Raw genomic sequence first — 21,713 nt, forward strand, 5'->3', positions numbered from 1 at the left:
ATGCGCCTGCTTCCATTTCACCTTCCTCCATGAATGTAAGTTTCCTGAGGCCTCCCAGTTATGCTTCATGTATAGCCTACAGAACTGTGAGTCAATTAAACCTCTCTATAAATTACCCAGTCTCAGGTAGTTCTTTATGGCAGTGTGAGAACGGACTAACACGTACACCTCCAGTTTACAAATTAAGAAATAGGCTCTGAGAGGAAAGGTGCCCTAAGGTTGCAGACCTGGAGCTAGAAGCCACATTTCCTGATTCTTCAATGCTCTTTTCACCATACCCCAATGCCTTTGATGAGATGATGAGTGAAAACATTTTACTGTTGCTTTTACACAATTCTAGTGTAAGGATTGTGTTATGATTATTGTCGTTCTTATTATTATCGGGTGGCCATCAGAATGTCAGCCCCAGGAGAGCAGCAATGGTGTTTCATTTTCCACTAGATCCCAGCACCTCAGTACAGTGCTTGGAACAGAGGAGACACATTGGTGGGATTGACAGTTAACTACTGGTTGAATTGCAGCATTGTTGGCGTAGACTAGTATAAAGAAAAATGTCAGCTCCTTTTAAAAGCAGGTGCTATGGAACTGTTCATATGTTTTCATTTTGCTGGGACTTTATGGGACTGATTATTGTTTAAATTAAGAAGCTGGTGACTGGTACCTGGAAATCTGTCATATGCTAAATGGTATTCACTGTAACTCAGTAATCCCAAACTTCCTCTAGTTGCACTTAGGCAGGTCGACTTTCATTTTCCCCCTTGGGAAAAAGTTAGCTTGAATCATGAAGGATGGAAAAAAGAGGACACTCAAAAGGCCACAAGGAACCTACCAAAGAGAATTAGGGCTTTGCTCATTGTTGGCAAGCAAATTGCTGCCGCTCATTGCAAATGAATCTTATTTGTCCACCATCAAGTCTTATCTGCTCATCGTGGCGGGTCCTGCCGCTGCACTGCTTGGGAGCAGATGGGTTCCAGGGATGGCAGCTCCGTGGAAGTAATAAAATGGCATTTCTTTTCCAATTGTCTCTCATTGAGACCTCTTGGTAATTCAGATTGATTGTCTTGCAGCCCAGCACAGGGACTGACTGAGTGAAGTTTGTCTGGGCCCGGGCTTTTATTGCTGTCTCAGGAACTGAATGATATACACAGCCAGATTATTCTCCAGCTGCCCAAGGGTTCTGTCCTTTCCAGTCAGGGGCAAGCCCTGAAGATGGGTGAGGCGAGGAGGCTCCTTCAAGTCTGGAACCAGGCTTCTGGACTCCTGGCCCAGTGCTCTGTTTAGAGTAGCTGATACATCACCAGGAACAGGCCTATAATAGTCTTCATCACCTGCCTTGGCCAGGACCACGGTGCCTCAGCATTCCCAGTGGCTTCAGGCTTTGTCTGCAGTGGGAATGCCTTGTCCATCCCCTAAGATCCATCCATCTGGGAGTCCCAAGATGCTCCCAGGGGTGCAGCCCCACACCCTTCCTGTGGCCCTGCCTAAGCTCTTGGTGCCTGAGGGAATGGAGAGAATCAATAGCTTCTTAGTTTTGAGCTGTTTATCAGTTTTTTTGTTTTTTGTTTTTGAGACGGAGTCCTTGCTTTGTCGTCCAGGCTAGAGTGCAGTGGCACAATCTCGGCTCACTGCAACCTCTGCTTCCTGGGTTCAAGTGATTCTCCTGCCTCAGCGTCCCGAGTAGCTGGGACTACAGGTGCATGACACTACGCCTGGCTAATTTTTGTGTTTTTAGTAGAGACAGGGTTTCACCATGTTGGGCAGGCTGGTCTTGAGCTCCTGACCTCAGGTGATCCACCAGCCTCAGCCTCCCAAAGTGTTGGGATTACAGGCGTGAGCCACTGTGCCTGGCCTAACTGTTTTGTTTTTATGAGCAGGGAGAGTCAGAGGTTCTGGGGTGCTGAGAGTGAATCTGGGGTCTGGCAGGGCACTATACACCCCCTCACCCCAACAGCTAAACCAACAGCTAGAGTCTCTGCTCTGAAGGCTCTTGAAAGTCGTATGTTTAAAGGGCCAGGCCCCCACCCCTGAGAGCAAAGCCAACCTCGTGCCCCCTTGTACCCTCTCCTTTCGATTTCTGTAAATCTTTTTAGTTCTCCTCCTAACCCTGTCTCCTCTTTCCCCCATTTCTGTATCCCCATCCCCTCAGACCCATCTACCCCTCAACCCCCTCTGACTGCCAATTGAAAAGGCCTGAAAATAATGTGAAATAATATAGTATCACCCAGAGGCTAGTGACAGGCAGTGTGGCCACCTCTGAAAACAGGCAGGGAGGCAGGGAGGGCAAGGAAATTATAGGCTGCACAAAGGAGAAAAAGTTAAAGTGAGAGCTCCATAAAAGAAAGTGGAACTATTATGCTGCAAAATGCCAACTCATTACAAAGCGGCCAAATAAGAGAGAAATACGGCGCTGCCTGTAATAGCAGTTTACAAGGGAACATTGTACAGCAACAGAAGAGACGCTGCTATAATTTGCTCTAACAACTCCAATTATCCCTTTTATTGATTTGGCAACACATTTAATAGGAGTAGCCACACCTCTTCTGTTACAAATCATTAAAGGTGTTGAACGGTGTAATTTTAAAATTGTCCTCCTACAGTTGTCAGTATGACAGCATAATTCCCCCTGATTTCGGCTATGTAAACACCGAGGCACAGTCATTTCCCCCTTACAAGGCCAGAGATGTTGTCAGCCTGGGGTTTTTGTGCAGAAACATCCATTTAATGCATATCTTTTTTTCCCCAGCCCGCTCTCCTAATTGCAGTGAGGTTTGGTTTACTTTTTTTTTTTCTTTCTCTCTCACTCCTTCCCTCTTTTCTTCCAACTAAGAGGTATGTGTGATGGGGGAGGTCAGGGAGGGAAATAAACAGGCGGTTTGGTCTTCTCTTTCTTCCCTGGCAGCCTTAATTGCTACTTAAGCGTGGGCCCTGCACTTAACATCCGGGGGGCAGGCCCGGTGCGTAGTGCACGCCGGGCGCGCTGTGCACTGTCTCGGGAGGCCGCCAGTGCGCCCCCCGCCCCCACCCGCGCGCCCCCGCCCCCACCCGCGCGCCCCCGCCCCCACCCGCGCGCCCCCGCCCCACCCGCGCGCCCCCGCCCCACCCGCGCGCCCCCGCCCGGAGGGCCCCAGCGCGCACGCGCTCTCTGCAGGGCGGCCTGTGGGGCTGTGGACCCGAGGCCAGCTCCTAGGGGCTGGGCGGTCAGCGGGGTCAAGGGACCAGCGGGGTCAAGGGACAGCCACGCTGGGACGGGGGACGGGGACGGGGGAGCCCCTGCGGCGCGACTTCTTCCTCTCCGAGTCCTGTCTGCCCTTGATGGAGCCACTGGTGGGGTTACTTGCTGAGGGTCGGCCGCTTTCGCCCCTCCTTCGCCAGCCCGCCAGCTAAGGTTTTGTGGTTTTTTTTTGTCACCACCACAGCTCAGTGTTGAGCTAAGTGAGGAGGTCCCCCAAGCAAATGTATTGGAGGGAAGGAAACGGTGTGCGGGAGGAGGCGGAGGAAAGTAGGCCACCCGGGGCTCAGGTGGTGAGAAGAGGCAGCCAGGCGGGGTGGCAGGTGGGGTGTGGCCAGCTTGTTGGGTGTCCCACCCTGTGCTGTTGGGGGCGTGGAGGCTAGTGTGGGGTGGCCAGGGCGGGCTCACGTCCTCATCCCCTTCCTCTTTCCCAGGACCACACCCAAACCCTCTTCAACCCCCTGTGTGTGGGCTGTGGCAGGGGTCAGCCTCTTGTGTTCAGGTGCCCTAGGGGCTCACCCCACTCTACTAGGAACCAGGGGTCGGGTGCTGTCAGGGGAAGCCGTGTGGCTTGAGGAGTCAAGACCCTTTCCAAATCCACCCCTGTGGAATCTTGAGCAAATCCCCGCACCCGACTTAGCTTCAGTGTGGTGGAGGTGGGCCCAGCGCCTCTCTGAGGGAGTGCTGCTGTAGGTACCTTCCAGCAGGCCAGGCTCCTGAGCTGGCATCACCATGAAGCTGGCATCTCTCCCGGTAGCACCTATTCTGGGGCCTTGAGCTCCAACACTCTTACACTGGAGTTGAACTTAAGCTGCAGGGGGAGGGATTTAAGCTAGACCCGCAGAATTTGAGCTCTAAGGACTTGCTTAAGATTGGGAGAGTACCTTCCTCTGTAAGGGGGCCAGCAGAGGGGCTCTTGGGTTGAGGGAGGGTTATGCTGGCCCAAGCATTGCCATCATAGCCACAGCTGGGCTGTGCCTCAGAGTCTGCAGGAGCAGGGCCCTTGGCCTTGGCTCCCAGGACAGTTGGGAGATGGAGGGCAGCCCCAGTAGCTGCCATCTTCCTGTCATCTACCCACAAGTCTCCAGATCTGTTTGCCTGCATCAGGGCCTGACTCCTGCCCCACATGGGCCTGTGTACCATTCAAGAAGAAAGCTTAGCTATCTCCAACCGCGGCATTCCCACAGGGGACAGCTTGAGATCTGCTGAGGGAGGGTCCCGGGAAGGGACCTTCTTCTGTTCTCCTGTACAGCAGAGGTGTTGGCATGTGCACGTGTGTGTCTGCACATGTGCGCATCTGTGAACATCTGTCCGTGGCTCTCGTTCTGAGCACCTGTGTGTCTCTGCTTCTGCCTTGTTGTGTCTTGGCACCTCTGGGTGTCTGTGTGTCTTTTTCTAATCCTGGCTCACTTTTTGCGCTTCTCTAGGCCTCGTCTTTTCATCTTTGTGTTTTTTGCTAATTGTATTGTAATATCCATTTCCACACTGGAATTCTCCTACCAGACCATGGGCTCTGTGAGGGCAAAGACTGTCTTTTGTCTTCCCACGTGTGCACATAGTAGGAGCCTAGTACATTTCTATGGAGTAAATGAATGGAGATCTGGCTCTGCGTAAGAATCCCTTAGTGTCTGTGTCTCTGGCTGTCTGAGTTTCTGGGTCTCTGTGACTCTCAGAAGCTAGTTTTGTGGTTCTGTGTAGGGGTATACCTGATTTACTCCCATGCATATGTGTATTTCTTGTGGTAGTTTTTCTCTCCTTGTCTGTGTCCGTTTCAGGTTTGTTGATGTGCCTGAATGTCTCTGCATGTGGCCCCACATCTCTCCCCATGCCTGCTGGTTTCAGAGTATGATGGGTGCTGAATCCAAAGCAGGTGTTTCCTGGGCATTCATGGCGGGGGAATTGGACTTCCAAATCTGCCCCCTCTCCACCTGGGTGAGCTTCTCCCAGACTCTCCGTCATAAGAGGCTGTGAGTACCCGAAACTGATCACCTTCTCAGCCTAGAATGGGAGTGAGCTGTGGTCCTCTCCCTCTCTTCCTCTCACTGTGACCCCAATCACAGCACCTGCCCTTCTCTAATTGGCCAATGTCAATGGAAGGGGGAAGGGAAGGCTGATGTCCAAGGAGGAAATCCCATTAGGTGAGCCGGAGCCAAGTTATTAGTGGTTAAGATGTAATTGGAGTTGGTGAATAATCTCATTCAATTCATCACGTATTTATGGCGCATCCAGCTGTGTGACCTTGGGTGCGGTGCTTCACCTCTCTGATGAAATATGACCTTAATGTTTGCCAAGGACCCTGGATTTCTGAGATTCTGAGTCCCTAAAGCTGGAAGGAATCTCTACCGAATTCCGATCACTTGCTGCTGCCTCTCTCCTTGCCTCTGAGTTATTTGTGCAATTACCTGCATTCCCTCCTAAACTCTGCATTCCTTCAGGCCAGGGTCTTATATAACTATCTCCCACAGTTTAGTGCCTTGCACTAAAGTGGGTGATTTATCAGTTTTTCTGAATGGATGACTGAATGACTGAATGCTAGGAACTGTGATTAATAACAAAGAAATAGAATTACAAGCCCTGTGCTTAGGCAGTATACAATTTTAGGGGAACAGGGAGGGTGGAGATGACCTTTGCACTTTATATTTTAGCTTTGGGAACTTATGTGAGTTCCTCAGCCTCTTTGTGCCTCTATCTCCTCATTAATAACATGCAAATAATAATGGCTACCAACTAAGGATTTTGTGAGGATTAAATGTGATCATATGTATAGTTAAATCCTTAGTGTAGTGTTTGGCACTTAGTAGATCCTAATTAATGTGTGTTCCTGCTTTATTCCCAACTAGAGAACAAGCACCAAGCCCTGTGGATTTCAGAAGGGGAGAAATCACTGATGGGTGGGGTTTTTGGATTGAGGCTGGGGAGTGGTGATCTATAGCGAGCTTTCTATAGACTGCTTTATTGTACTCCATGCTTCTTTTTTTTATCTCCCCTCACTTCACTCCCAACACATATGAAGACAAATAGCGGGTGCTCAGAAAGTATTTATCGAATTAATGCAGAAAATGAAGCCCATTTCTTTGTGGCTAAAGACAGCAGATCCCAAACCAGGCTTCTCAATGGAATCACCTGGGATCTTGTTAGAAATCTACTTTCTTGCCCCTCAAATCCAAAATTCTCTCTGTCTCACACACACACATACTGATCAGAATCTCCAGGCTTGGGCTCAGAACTAATGTTTTTTAAAGCTGCCCAAGTGACTCTGATATGTGGACAATTTGGGATATCCTGGCATAGGATATGATCAAGATGATAAATATTTAATGTACATTTGAAAATAATTGATATCAGATTGTAGGATATAAATGTTAAACATTCAATTATAATTTAAATATTTTGTTTATACAAGCCTGTGTTCATAAACATGTTCCACTCCCATGTCTGCTTAACCACATGGGGGGAATATCGGAGTTGGGGGTGAGGAAGGGTGCATGTCTCAGTAGGGCTTGGAATTGGGACCAGAAGGAGAGCTTGGCCCAGATCACAGACATGAAGCAACCGAAAGGGAAAGAGAGAAGGCCGGGCATGATCTGCAAAGCTATAGAAAGAGCTGGTTACTGCATCCACTTCCTTTGGCCGGAACTCCACCTCCACGGAGTCCTCAAAGATCTTCTCCTGAACTCCCCACTCCCCAGCCTGGAGAGGAGACACAGGAGCTGGAGGAAGCAGCTTTATCCCTCACTTTGTGGTTCAGCCCAGCCTGTTTTCCAAGGAGTAAAGGGCAGTGGAAGGATAACTAAGAAAATAATAATAACAAATGAAAGCATCTCTGTGGAGCTTCGAGATGGTTTGTGGTTTTGACATCCTTGGTTTATTGTGTCTGCTATGCTTGTCATTACAAGGAACTACATCGTCTCTTTAGTGTGACCAACATGTGCTGGGTCCCTGCTATGTGTCAATCCAACCCTGTAAGGTGGAGGTCATGACTATTTCCATTTTACAGATGGGGAACTGTGGCTCAGAACCCAGATCCCTTGACCCCAAGGCTCATGATTTTCCCGCATGCCTTCCAGGGAATGGCTCCAGCCGATGGAGCCTGGGGTGAAGAGACCAACCAGCTCCCTGGACCACACCCCGTCCTTCTCCTTGTGGTCCCACAGCTTTCCTTTCTTGTTGCTTCCGCCCCCATCCTTTTCCTGAGTGGTCCCTCCTCAAGTGTGTGTCTGGTGCCCCAGGAAGCTCCTCTTTCACCCACGCCTCTACCACCTGCCCTGTTTGATTTAACTTCATTCATTCGCTCGTCTGTTCATCTACCAGATCACCTAGCAAGCACTCAGCAGGCTCGGCCAGGCATTGTGCTGGGCTCGGGTGTCCCGAGGTGAGGAAAACCTTTCGGAGCTCCCAAGCAAGAGAGGGCAGTACATTCAAGGCCAATACATTGGGTTCAGCGCTCCAAGGGCAGAGAAGAGAAACCAGCCTCCAACTTGGCCCTGTGAAAACTGGACTTTTCATGTTGCACATGACAAGGGTCCAACCAGAATGGCTAAAACCACCCATACTCTGGGGGTATCTTAAGCACTGAGGGTAGAAGCTACCCTGAGGATGCCCAGCAGATCTGTTGCATGGGCCACCGGCCTTCCTGTGTTGGAAGGGTGCACCTTCCTCTAATCCTCTATCCACAGGGCCCCTCAGGAGGTTTCTTTGTTCTGGTTAACTTTCAGGTCCCTCCAAATGATCTGTCTTCAGAAGGGCTCCACCTCCTTCTAAGTGGTGTTCTTCCCTCGAGTTCTGTCCATCCCACTGTGTGTGTGTGTAAGACAGCAAGAGAGATGGAGGCACACATGCATGCTTATATCCCATCTCAGCCTTTCTCCGTGGCTGGTCTTGGGCAGTAACTGAAGAGCTGGAGCTCCCATCCTATGCAGTGAGCCCCACTCTTGCCCTGTGTAGGGAGCATGTGGGCAGAGTCGCCACAGGAGTCCCTATCCTGGTGGGGAAGAGAAGGCGTGACTTGAGAGCTCTCACCAGAGCCTAGGATCAGGAGAAGAGCAAGCCAGTGGGACAGGAAGGAAGAGGAGGAGAAAAAAGGACAGACCTTGACAGTGGGATGACCAAGGGCAGAATCCTGGGACAGCCAACAGCTGCCACCTCCCAGGAAGACAGGAACCAGGGCCCCTTGACAGGAGCAAGACTCCCACCCCCAGTGACTGAGCCTCCTGCCCCGGAGGTCGGCTGGACCCAAGCAGGCTGGGGTTGTATGTGACCCCCACGGGGACAGTGTTGGCAGTTCTGAGGTCTCAAGGGCCAAGGGGTTAAGCGGGCAGCAGGAAAGTTTGTGGTGTCAGCCCTTTTCTAGCTCCCTGTCCCTCATCCCACACCCTGTCCCCCGACAAGCCCCCAACCCAATTCTCCTCCTGTCCTGCTCCTCCTCCCTTTTCCATTTGGAAGAAGGAAGCTTGCTGTCTTTGTATTTTAACTGTAGCAAAAAGATTAAATTGTTTACGAGCCGGGAGCCTCTGCTGGTTGGATGAGCCGGAAGAGACAAAGATAGACATTCTAATTCTCCCCTGTTCTCCAGGCCTCCGTCCCCCTGGCTGCTGCTAATTCTTTTATCTGCCCCCAACACTCCAGGCATTATGTGCATTCATAAAAAAGCGGGGGGAGTGGAGAGAGCCCTCGCCGAAGCCAGCAAAATTACTGTTCTCTGCGCGGTTTCTCCGATAGCAATCTCTTGAATGCTGATTACTTTTTTTCCCCTCTCCCCTGCCCCCTCCCCCCTTCCCCAGCACCCAACATAAGTTGGTCTTTAACCCTTTATCTTTAGCAAGCAGAAAGACATGGAAAACATCTCACTCAGTGGGTGGAAGAAAAAAAAAAAGCAAGGGGGGGCAGGGAAAGAAAAAAAAAATCCAGTACAGAGAAGAATTACTGTTATCTCTTCACCAGAAGAGGAACAGCAGAGATAAGGGAAGCCTGAAGAATTAAAAGAAACGTAGCGTTGGGGCTCTAAATTCACGCCGAAGCCGGTTGTATTTGTCTGTCATGGGGGTTCATAATTTTCCGAGGTTGTTTTGATAGACTTATTGTGCGGACTGCATAGAAAACTCATCAGCATTTGTTGCCTCTGAGCGTTATTGTCAGAGGTAACTGCGTGTCTATAGACTGGGGGAGATAATGGCTGAAGTAGAAAGCAGATAAAGCCCAGGCTCTTCTCATTAAGGACTATCTCTGCCTCCGCAGACCGGCCGGGATTGAGTGACTGGGGCGGCAGCACGGGGCATACATTATGCCAGCAAAAGCAAAAGGCGGCGGCATGAGTGCGGGCAGCTGGAGGACCCCGCAGCCCTGGATGAATGGCCGAGAGGAGTGCTTGGATGGTGCCCGCAGCGTGGTCTGCTGCAGGGGTGCCAGTCGGGGGCACCCAGGGGCTCCCTGAGCTCTGGGGGTTTGTGGCAGAGCAATGAAGGGGGGTGCAGTGCCGGCAGTTCTTTGGTTCCATTCTGACATTGCACAGAGGGGGAAATTGAGGTGTGGAGAGGGGAAGGGGTGTGTCTGGGGCCTCCCACTGAGGGAGGGCAGAGCAGGTTCCTGTGATTCTGGGGTCTTTATCCGGATCCATGCCTCGCCTGTGCAGTGGCTGAGAGATGGGAGCCTCCCATAACCCAGCCCACTGTCCACGTGGAGATGTGGAGATGTGGAGGGGTCATATACTGTTAATACCAGCTACCTGTCGGTCCCTCCCTCCCTCCCTTCCTCCAGCACATTTTCTTGGAGTGCCCATGAGAAGCCAGGCACTGGGGAATGTGCGGGCACTCTGGTCACGGGCGCACTGTGTGTAACCTCCCCCTAGCCATCCTCTTCCCTCCATCTACTATGGAACCACCCTCTCCAGCAAAGGGGGCAGGCAGACCTGGGCAGAGAGGCTCACAGTGTCCTCAGGCCAAGCCTAAGGCCAGATGGGGACAAGCTGTGCAGTGAAAGACTAGAGGCTGGGTCAGCGGAACTGGGCTTTGTGTAGCCTGGGAGGAGGACATTTCTCTGGCCCCTTTCCCATCTGTGAACTGGGAACAATAACGTAGCCCACTTCATAGGGTGGTTGAAAGGACTGATGAGGTAGTTTATAGAAGGTTCGTTAGCACGTTGCCTGGACACACTAAGTGCTCGGTAAGCCTGCTGTTATCTTTATAATGATTGTTCCTCTGGTGGCCCTAAGGACCTTCTGGACAGCTCAGTACTGCTTCCTTCATCTGACCCAGGATGGGGCCTCCAGGGAAAGGCATCTGAGCTGTAAGTGAATGTTTTATCCTTGTCACATGCTCCCATAGAGGGGAGGCCTTGGCGTTGTTCGAGTCCATTCCTGTCAGTTGGCTGATGAGAACTGAGCCCAGGGAAGAAAGGGCCCAGCTCAGGGCACGCCGCAGGCTCCAGGCAGAACCGGACAAAGGACCGGGTCTCACAGCTGTGGGAAAACCGTGGATGCTTTCTTTGGCAGCATCCTGCCTTCTGGGTTGCTTCTGCCTGGGAGGCTGGCCAGGCAGGAGAGTACTGGTGCATGCTTGCAGCCGTCAGAGGAAGAGGGGACCCAAGGCCCTGCCACCAGCCCCAGGGACCCTGAGCCTATATCTGAGGCTGTTCTGGTTTCTTGCCTCCTCAGAATGACCTGGGCCAGGCTTGGGAATGCCAGTGCTTTTAGCAGTCGATTGATCTGCATTTGGTTTGACTCAGGCCAACTGAGAGGGGCAGCATCAACAGCACAGGGATTTAGTGATTGAGGGGGAGATGCACTACAGACTGGAAGAGGGGCTTCCTCTAGAGGGTCAGCCTGGGGGTCGCTGACCACAGAATCTGCAGTATGAACACAGGAGCCACTCTGGCCCTGTAGGACTAGTGGGGAAAACCAACACAATATAAGTTCTTACAAACAACCAGTGCAGTGAATGAGAAAACTATAGGAGTACAGAGGAGGGAGGAGCCAGCCTGGTCCAGGGTGGGGAATGGAGAGTCCAGGAGACAGTAGAGTCAAGACTTGAAGATTAGATAGTGGACACGGTGGGGAAGGACATTCCAAGCAGAGGGAACAGCCTGTGCAAAGACCCGGAGGCAAAGAAGAGTGTGGGATGAGTGGGAACAGTGAGGAGGTGGGTGTGTGCATGGGGGGGGGAGGCATGTTGGGAAGAACCTCAAATGCCAGAGGAAGAAGACAGGGCTTTATCCAGTGCATCAATGGGGTCCCTTGAGTGTTCCAAATAGCTGGAAATGCTCACCTCCTGGAAAACCGGGCTCTACCAGTGACCACTGCCCTTGTCAACTCCCTGCCCCCCACTGTCCCCAGCTGTCACTAACTCAATAAGGGGCTGATAAGTGATGGCAGAGTCTGGCAGGAGTGGCAGAATGTGGAGCAGAAAGAGCATAGACTCTGGAATGCCTGCATCTCATGGATTTAAAGTTAAATCTCCATTTCAGGTTGTGTGACTTTGGGGGCTAGGCATGTAACCTCCCTGGACTCAGTTTTCTAATCTATAAAGTGGGGACAACATCTGTCTCCAAGCATAACTATGAGAATTATCTGGGGATGGTGTGAAGTGCCTGGCATGACGCAACCTTGAAACAAATGCCAGTTCTCCCTCCCCCACCCACTACACGCTGCCAGCATTCCAGCTGGGGCAGTGTGTCCTGGTACCTTGTCCTTGCCCTCCTCAGGCAACGCTAGCCTACAGGCAGCCCTGTGGGCTGTCACTCATCATCTGCCCTGTCCCCAAGCACTGTCTCCCTTGCTTTTGCTGACGATGATGTCCTGGCTTTGGTCCCAGCCTGTCCTCCTTGGCAGAACACCTGGCATTTCACTCCACCCTCACCCCCAACCGGTAATACCTGTCAGCCCAGCCTTGCCAACATCCCTAGATGTGACCTACACCTGCCTAGACCCACAGACTGTTCCCTAGACCCTTTTGGCTGTCCAGGTCAGACCTGTCCCTAGTCCACATGTCAGTTCCGTGCCCTGTAACACAGCTAGCTTCTGGGAGGTTCTGGACCGTGGAAGGTCTCAGGGTTCCCCTGCAGCTTGGGTTGGGTGCAGGGGTAGATTCAGGGTGGCAGGCTCAGCTCAACCTCACAGAGAGAGTTATGGCTGAGAGTTATTTCCTGAGAGTCAGGAAAATTGGCTGAACCCTGGCTAATGGGCTGTGTGGCTGTGGGCAATACACTGGCCCTCTCTGGGGAGGGCATCCATCTCTAAGGCCTGTTCTGGCTCTAATGGTCTCGGATTCTAGGAGGAATGGGCCAGAGGTCCGCAGCAAGGTCTGTAACGCCCTTCCTCTGTGCCCTGAAAGGGGCAGCAGGAAAGCCTCACATCCCAGCGCAGCCCCGCCTCCGCCTCCGCTGTCTTGGCGAGGCACGCACCCACTCCTCGGGATTTACAATGGGCTGAATTGCTGAATTCATTTGCATGACAAAATTGGCTCGGGTATCCAAGTGTTGCAGGAAGACAAGTGTAACATTACGCAGAACAAGCAGCTGGGAGGAAGGTTACCACTGACAATGAGGGAACAAGATGCCCGCCCACCCGCTGCCTCTGCCAACCTTTCATCCACAGGCATGGGGGGCTGCCCGGGGGCAGTGTCAGGGGTGGGGGAGAAGAGATCTGCAGGGAGATGGCTGCCTGCCTAGGGATCTGGGCTGGGTGGATGGGTCGGATGGGAGGGGAACTCCTGCTCCTAGGGTCTTCTCGCTGTTAGGGTGAAGAGGTTTCCTTTGCTATTTCTAAATGCCTGCACCATTTAAATGGTCCCAAAGTTACCTCCCCACTCTCAGGACTTGATAACACAAGAACTTAACCACTAACCATGCACCAGTCCACTCATCCACTCTTTCATCCATTCACTCGCTCATCCACACATCTGCCATCTATCCACCTGCCACCATCCACCACCTGCCACCATCCATCCATCCATTCACTCATCAATTTGCCCATCTGCTCATCCCCCCATCCATCTGCCTATCCATTCGTTCATCCTTCCACACACCTTCCCACTCTCACCCACTCACCTATACACTCATCTATTTCCTAATCCCTCTGCCCACCCATGTGTCCATCCATCTATCCTCCCATCCACCCACTCATCCACTTACTTATCCACCAGTCCCCTCATTAATTCACCCATCCACCCTTGCATCCATCTAACAAAGCCAGATGTTGGACACGTGTTTGTGCCAGGTACAGCACTGGGGATTTCTCTGTGCCTCAGCTTCTTTGTCTATAAAATAAGGGTAATAATGGGATCTACCTCACAAGATTGACCATGGCCCAGACTAAGTGCTGTATAAGTGTTTTCTGATGTTAATCTTATTAGGCAGTGGGGAATCTAAAGGTAAATAAAACAGAGTTGCTGCCCCAAAAGAAACCACACACTTCCTGGGGAAAAATGCAAGAAAACTGGCATTAGGGTCCCTCGTGGGATGTGCTCATCTGTAGGGAAATATTAACAGTTGTGGGAGGGCCAAAGCTTGGGTGCCCTGTCTCATTCCAGGCTCGCTTGGGAGGTAGGAGGGGACAAGAAGTATTGTTATTGATCTTTGTATATTACAGATGAGGAAACTGAGGCCTAGGAGAGTTAAAGGACTGCCCAAGACCACACCACCGCACAGAGACACCAGGACTGAACACTGTGTCTTCTGACTTGTGGCTTGCAGCAGCCTGGATCATGCTCTTCTTACCTCATTTAGGTAGCAAGAGAAGGATTCTCCAAAGCTACCTTACTCCCAGGTTGCAGGAGCAGAACCAAGACGTTCAGATCCCTTGAGGAAGAGAATGGCTCAGCATGAGGGGGCCTCACCCAGAGCCCTGGGTCTGCTCTGAGCCCCTCACTTAAAGAGGGAAGCTGACCAAATGAGGTGGGCCTGCTCAGGGGACTAGGGTTGGGGGAGGTGGACCTCCATTTGGTCTTTGGAACTGAGGCCTGAGCAATGCATTCTGGCTGTGCTATGGGTGGGGGGGCACACCACGGAGCTTGACCTCAGCAAAGAATGTGGACTCTGCTTAACACACCTGAGGGCTGCATGGGGCACAGGATGGAGATGTGCTGTATGCAGTCCTAAGCAGTGGAGCCAAGATCAACCCATGAAAGCTACAGGAAAATATCCCTACATGAAATGTACAGGAAGGCACATTTGATCATTTCTAACTATAATGATCAGTTCCCACCTCACAGAACTGTTCCAGGCAAAGTGGTCACGTCCTTGTCACTAAAAGCACTAAGATGCTAGAGGGGGCACAGTGTGGTAGAAGAATTATGGCCTTTGGAGCATGTCAGGCCTGAGTTCAAATCCAGATGTTGCCTGAAGCTATCTGTGTGACCTCAGGCAAGTCACAGAACTTCTCTGAGGCTAGTCTGAAAAATGGGAATTAGAAATCTCCACGACAATAGTTTGTGAGAATCCAGTAACAATGACCAATGCTTAACAGTGTGCTGACCAGGCATGGTGGCCCATGCCTGTAATCCCAGCACTTTGGGAGGCCGAGGTGGGTGGATTGCTTGAGGTCAGGAGTTTGAGAGCAGCCCAGCCAACATGGTGAAACCCCATCTCTACTAAAAACACAAAAATTAGCCAGGTGTGGTAGTGCACACCTGTAATCCCAGCTACTTGGGAGGCTGAGGCAGGAGAATTGCTTGAACCCGGGAGGCAGAGTTTGCAGTGAGCCAAGATTGTGCCACTGCACTCCAGCCTGGGCAAGAAAAGTGAGACTCTGGGCTGGGCACGGTGGCTTATGCCAGTAATTCCAGCACTTTGGGAGGCTGAAGTGGGCGGATCACCTGAGGTCAGGAGTTTGAGACCAGCCTGGCTAGCATGGTGAAATCCTGTCTCTACCAAAAATACAAAAAATTAGCCGGGCCTGGTGGTGTGCACCTGTAATCCCAGCTACTTGGGAGGCTGAGGCAGGAGAATCACTTGAACCTGGGAGAGAGAGGTTGTAGTGAGCCGAGATAGCGCCACTGCACTCCAGCCTGGGCGACAGAGTGAGACTCCATCTCAAAAACAAAACAAAACCAAACAAAACAAAACAGTGTTCTGAGTAAGTCTTCCTCACAGCCAATGTGTCAGACAGGTCCTTTAATTGTTTAAATAAACTTTTCACTTTAGAATAATTTCAGATATATGGAAAAGTCACAGAAATAGTGCAGAGAGTTCCCATAATCTCCCCACCCAGCTTCCCCTACTGTTAACATCTTATGTCAGCAGCCAGCATTGTATTTTTGTCAAAACTAAGAAACCAACATTGGTACATTTCTCCACCTTACTAATGAGGTTTCAGAGGCACAGAGAAGCTGAGCTTCCAGCCCACAATCGCAATGCATTATGACACATTCAATGAAAGGCAATGTAGGAGAATGCCCAGCACTGATGTCTTTCCCATTCCAGAAAACCTAGGTGGATTTGGGCTCCACTGTCTGTCTTATTAAGAGGCCCTGGCAGGCTGGGCCTCATCTCTGCACCTGTGTCCATCTTCCCTGCAGCAGAACAGAGCAACAGAGCAAGTGGCACCAGAGAGACCACCGACGGAGAGAACTTTAGGAAGAGCGAGGATTGGCTCTGACCAGTGCTTATCAGCAGGCACACAGTAGGTGCTCTATAAGGATTTGTTGCATAAATTAACAAATGAGCAATGAAGTAATGAAGTAGAGAGCATTTCACTTTGTGTAGAAGACTGAATTCAGGCACTTCCAGGAGCTTTTCCAAATTTAAAGCTCTGGGAGCCTGAGATGACCAGTCTCCTCCCTTGCTGGGCTCCGTTCCTCCCCTGAGAAATTGGAAGCACCAATTTGCATCCTGCATACAGCAGGCACTCAACACATGATGGCGATATTAGTATCTCCGCCCACATTTTCCCTTGGTCCCAATTTCACTTCCACTTATTTAAATTTTATTTTACCCTGTTGTGCATTTTCTGCAAGCTGCCTCCAATCCTTGAAGGGTGTGTGTGTGTGTGTGTGTGTGTGTGTGCGTGCGTGTGTATATCCATGGTGGTACATAAAGAAACCAAGAGGCTGGGCGAGGTGGCTCATGCTGGTAATCCCAACACACTGGGAGGCCAAAGTAGGAAGATCACTTAGCCTGGGAGTTCAAGACCAGCCTGGGCAACATAGGGAGACTCCATCTCTATAACAAATAAAAAATTATCTGGGCGGGTGGCACATGCCCATAGTCCCAGCTACTTGGGAGGCTGAGGTGGGAGGATCACCTGACCCTGGGAGGCCAAGGCTGCAGTAAGCCATGATCACGCCATCGCACTCCAGCCTGGGCAAAACCTTATCAGAAGCAACAACAACAAACAACAACAACAAAAACACAAGCATGAAAAGAAAGACACTGTGGAGTCAGTCACTGATGGTAATAATGGGTAATAATGGGGTAATAATGTGTCGGAAGTGAGACTGGTGGGTGGTCCTCTACTCTGAGGTTCCCAAGGGGCACGCCAGGCCTCGTGCTGGGGATGCTGTGATGGAATGCCTAGCCTCTGTTTTCGGGAGCTCAGCGCCTGGCAGAGGGGTCAGCCCATGACACCAGATGTGATAAGAATCCCCTGGGGCAGCCTGGGCACTCCAGCGGAGGGTCCTCCAGTCACCCGCCCCCAGCATCACACAGGCTGCAGCATTTCTCTGAACCAAGGGCTCTTAGGACCCTGGCCCTCACATGGGAACCTCCTCCCCACTTCTCTCCTTCAAAATCCTTCTCTTCACTTCCTGTCCCTCCTGCATCTCCTCCTTGTCCCCTCAGCAGCCCCACAGCTTTGTGTTGGCCTCTGCCCCGCAGTCTCACTCCTCCATGTGGGAGTTTGGGTTTGGCTCCCTCGGGAGACTGTGAGAGCCTCAGAAAGAGGAACTCGGCTCCTCCCCAGCATCCAGCACAGTGCCCCTCAAGTGGGAAGACGCGAAAAGGTCCCTCAAAGATCTGGCGCTCCAATACACATCTGGCCTTGGCCCCAGTAGCAGGAGCCAGCAGCAGGTCTGAATTTACTCATCTGCAGGGCAGGAATGAGAAAGGAGGGCAGGCCCCAGCCTGGGAGGATAGGCCATCACCGAGAGGGTTGCCTCTGGGGCTGCTACTGCTCTCCCCTTCTCCATGGTGACCCTGGGAGCTCTCGGAGCAGGTTCAACTATGTTCCTCAAAAGATATGGCCAAAACCTAAATCCCAGTGCCCCTGATGTGACCTTATTTAGAATACAGTCTTTGCAGATGTAATTAAGGATCTTGAGATGAGATCATCCTGAATTCAGGGTGGGTCTAAATCCAATGGCTGGTTTCCTTATGAGAGACAGAAGAGGGAGATTTGAGACACAGAGAAACATAGAGAAGAAGGCCATGTGAAAACAGAGGCAGAGATTGGAATGATGCCCAGCTACAAGCCTGGGAACACCAAGATTGCCAGCAGCCTCAAGAAGGTGGGAGAAAGACAAGGAATAGATTCTCCTTCAGAGCCTCCAGAAGGAAGCAGCCCTGCCAACACCTTGATTTCAGACTTCTGGACTCTGAAACTGTGAGAGAATACATTTCTGTCTCTTGAAGCCACCAAACTTGTGGCAATTTGTTGCAGCAGTGCTAGGAAACGAATGCTGCCCGTTTCTCAGTATCTTGGTTCACCTGTCCCCAGCACAATTTTTTGGCAACCTCTTAGAACAATGAGAGGACATCACCCATCCTTGCCCCTCAATCCAAGGATTGTGCTGGGAGATCTCACCAGCAACACTGCCACCTAAATGCTGGTAACTTCCAGCACACCCCTCCCTGTGCCTCAGTTTCTCCATCTGGATAGTGAAGAGTTGGGTAAGCTGATTTCTAAGGTCCTTTCTAGCTTTAAGAGTCCACGTGACCCCAAACTATAAAGCTACTAGAAGAAAACATGGGGGAAATGCCTTATGACATTGGTCTGGGAAAAGGTCGTTTGGATAAGACCTCATAAGCACAAGCAACAAAAGCAGAAGAAGAAAGTGGGATAACACCAAACTGAAAAACTTCTGCCCAGCAAAGAAAACAATCAGCAGAGGGAGGTACAGAATGGGAGGAAGTATTTTCAAACTGTGCATCTGATAAGGAGTTACTCTCCAGAAGATGTAAGGAACTCAAATAACTCAGTAGCAGAAAACTACTCATGAGACTGGGGAGGGAGGATTGCTTGAGCCCAGGAAGTTGAGGCTACAGTGAGCCATGGTCATGCCAGTGCACTCCAGCTTGGGACCCTGTCTCAGAAAAAAACAAAAAAAAAATTATTTGATTAAAAATCAAGCAACAGACCTGAATAAACATTTCTCGAAAGAAGAAATGAAAATGGCCAACAAGTATACAAGTATATGAAAAGATGTTTAACATCACTTTTTTTTTTTTTTGAGACAGGATCTGGCTCTGTCACCCAGGCTGGAGTGCAGTGGCACGATCTAGGCTCACTGCAACTTCTGCCTCCCAGGCTCAAGCCATCCTTCCGCCTCAACCTCCTGAGTAGCTGAGGCCACAGATGTGTGCCACCATGCCTGACTAATTTTTGTAGTTTTTGTAGAGACAGGGTTTCGCCATGTTGTCCAGGCTGGTGTCAAACTCCTGAGTTCAAGTGGTCTGCCTGCCTCAGCCTCCCAAAGTGCTGGGATTACAGACATGAGCCACTTCATTTGGCCCTAACATCACTAATAATCAGGAAGATGCAAATCAAAACTACAATGAGATATCATCTTACCCTAGTTAGAATGGCTATTATCAAAAAGACAAAAAATAACAAGTGCTGGTATGGTTGTGGAGGAAGGGGAACTCTTATACACTGTTGGTGGGAATGTAAATTAGTATTGCCACTATGGGAAACAGTATGGAGGTTCCTCAAAAAATTAAAAATAGCTTGTAATCCAAGCACTTTGAGAGGCTGAGATGGGAGGATTGCTTGAGCCCAGGAGTTCAAGGTTGTGATGAGCCATGATTACACCACTGCACTCTAGCCTGGACAACAGAGAGACACCCTATCTCAAAAGAGAAAGAAAAGACTAGAAAGACAGAAAGACAGGAAGGAAGGAAGGAGGGAAGGAGGGAAGGAGGGAAGGAGGGAAGGAGGGAAGGAGGCAAGGAGGCAAGGAGGGAAGGAGGGAAGCAGGGAAGGAGGGAAGCAGGGAAGGAGGGAAGGAGGGAAGGAAGGAGGGAGGGAAGGAAGGAAGGAGGGAGGGAGGGAGGGAGGGAGGGAGGGGAAGGAAGGGAGGGAGGGGAAGGAAGGTAGGAAGGAAGGAAAGAAAGGAAAAAGGAAAGAAAAGGACTATGATCCAGGAAGGAATAGAACTACTATGATCCAGTAATCCCACTACTGGATCCAAAGGCAATGAAATCAGTATGTCAAAGAGACATCTGCAGTCCTATATTTATTGCAGGGCTATTCATAATAATCAAGATATGGAATCAACCTAAGTGTCCATTGGTGGATGAGTGAAAAAGAAAATGTGGTACATAGAAACAATGGAACAGTATTAATCCACGAAAATATGAAATCCTGTCATTTGTGGCAACATGGATGGACTTGGAGGACCTTATGTTATGTGAAATAAGCAAGGCACACAAAGTCAAATACTGCATGATCTTATTCATATGGAGAGTCTAAGAAAACTGTTCTCACAGAAGTAGAGAGTAAAATAGTGGTTACCAGAAACAGGGAGCTGGGGGTGGTGAGGGTGGGATGGGGAGAGATTAGTCAACAGATACAAAGTTATGGTTAGATAGGAGGTGTTCTATGGCACAGTAGGAGGGCCGTAATTAATAGTATTGTGCCAGGCACAGTGGCTCTTGCCTATAATCCCAGCACTTCCAGAGGCTGAGGCAGGAGGATGGTTTGAACCCAGGAGTTCAAGACCAAGCTAAGCAACATAGGGAGACCCTGTCTCTACAAAAAATAAAAAGTTAGCTGAGCGTGGTGGAGCATGCCTGTAGTCGCAGCTACCTCCCACCTCGGCCTCCCACAGTGGGATTACAGGCATGAGCCACTGCTCCCAGCCTCGCTTTGGGCTTTTCTTTCTTTTCTTTTTCTTTTTCTTTCTTTTTTTTTTTTTTTTCCGAGATGGAGTCTCACTCTGTTGCTCAGGCTGGAGTGCAGTGGCGGCGCGATCTTGGCTCACTGCAACCTCCGCCTCCCGGGTTCAAGCGATTCTCCTGCCTCAGCTTCCCAAGTAGGTGGGATTACAGGCATCTGCCACCAAGCCCGGCTAATTTTTGTATTTTTAGTAGAGATGGGGTTCCACCATGCTGGCCAGGCTGGTCTCAAACTCCCAACCTCAGGTGATCCACATGCCTCAGCCTACCAAAGTGCTGGGGTTACAGGTGTGAGCCGTCGTGCCCAGCTTGCTCTGGGCTTTTCTAAGCTCTCTCCATTAGTCCTTACAACAACCTTGTGAATTAGGACTCAATACCCCAATTCCACAGAGGAGGAAACGAAGAAGTTGCGGGGGTTGGCTTCCTTGGGCCAGGCCAGGGATTCTGCAGAAGTGGCAGAGGTACCCCCCTGTGCTGTCCAGCTTGAAGAATGGGGCAGGGTAGGGGCACAGTCTTGGTGAGGGTGAGAGATCGCTTACAAGGAACTGAAACATTCAAACTTATTTAAGGGGAAAGGAAAGAGGGAAGAGAGGGAGGGAGGAGGAAGGGATAAAAGAAAGACTATATGGGGGGATTTATGGGAGGATTCAGGGGTCTCTGCCACCGAGAGCCCACTCAGGCCCCCCAGTCCCTTTGCCATCCCAGTCAACTGCAGATGCTAAATTCTCCTCAGCAGCCTGATCTGGGGGAGGGCACTCTAGGAACACGAGACTGGGCCTGTGATGTCAGGCATGTGACCAGGTGGTGCCCAGAGCTCTGCTGACCGCAGGGGTGACCTCAGTGAGGGGCTGCCCCACTTAGGCCCTCATGCCTGTCTTCTGCCAAGTGAGGGCTCTGGCTCTCGGCTGAGCAGGTCTGTGATCCATCCGCTCTCTCTAATTAATAATGACAGTATCACTGCTTCCCGAGCATTGATTGCACTGTGGCCCTGAGATCGGCGCAGAGCCAGCTGCCTGGGCTCCAATCCCCACGCCACCACTTTCTAGCTCTGTGGCCTGAATGAGTTTCTTAGTCTCCAAACCTTCATTTCCCATCTGAAATCGGGATGTTCTAGCTCCCACATAGACGTTTGAGGACCAGCCGAGCTCATGTGTCAGTGGGGAGCTGGGGACACAGTAAGCCTCTTTCTCAGCATCATAGCTCTGTCATTGTTCTTATTCCTACAATACTACCAACATGGAGGACATACCAAGCATGGCACTAAATGACTTCTTAACTCATTAGTCCTTATGGCCCCAGACAGGAGGAGACTGAGGCTCCGAGAAAGCACGTGGCTGCTCACATCAGGCCCCTGGTCCACGGCAGAGCCCTGCACACCTGCTGAGCTGTGTGACTCCCAGACCTCACTAAGCCAGAGCCCAGCAGAGTCTTCCAAAAACAACAG

General features: G+C 50.8%; 2 long non-coding RNA genes across 2 annotated transcripts in view; both read left to right on the forward strand.

Moving 5' to 3' along the window:
- LOC134735208 (uncharacterized) overlaps positions 1-21,713 on the forward strand; it is a 107,252-nt gene that overhangs the window by 15,131 nt on the left and 70,408 nt on the right. The gene's annotated exons all lie outside the window — the stretch shown is intronic.
- Positions 15,708-21,713, forward strand: part of LOC134735205 (uncharacterized) — a 39,800-nt gene continuing 33,794 nt past the window's right edge. Inside the window, exon 1 of the long non-coding RNA XR_010118040.1 lies at positions 15,708-15,839. This is a non-coding gene — a long non-coding RNA (uncharacterized lncRNA). The remainder of the gene's footprint in view (positions 15,840-21,713) is intronic.

Source organism: Symphalangus syndactylus, chromosome 20 (genome assembly GCF_028878055.3).
Source record: "Symphalangus syndactylus isolate Jambi chromosome 20, NHGRI_mSymSyn1-v2.1_pri, whole genome shotgun sequence".
NCBI classification, from domain to species: Eukaryota; Metazoa; Chordata; class Mammalia; order Primates; family Hylobatidae; genus Symphalangus; species Symphalangus syndactylus.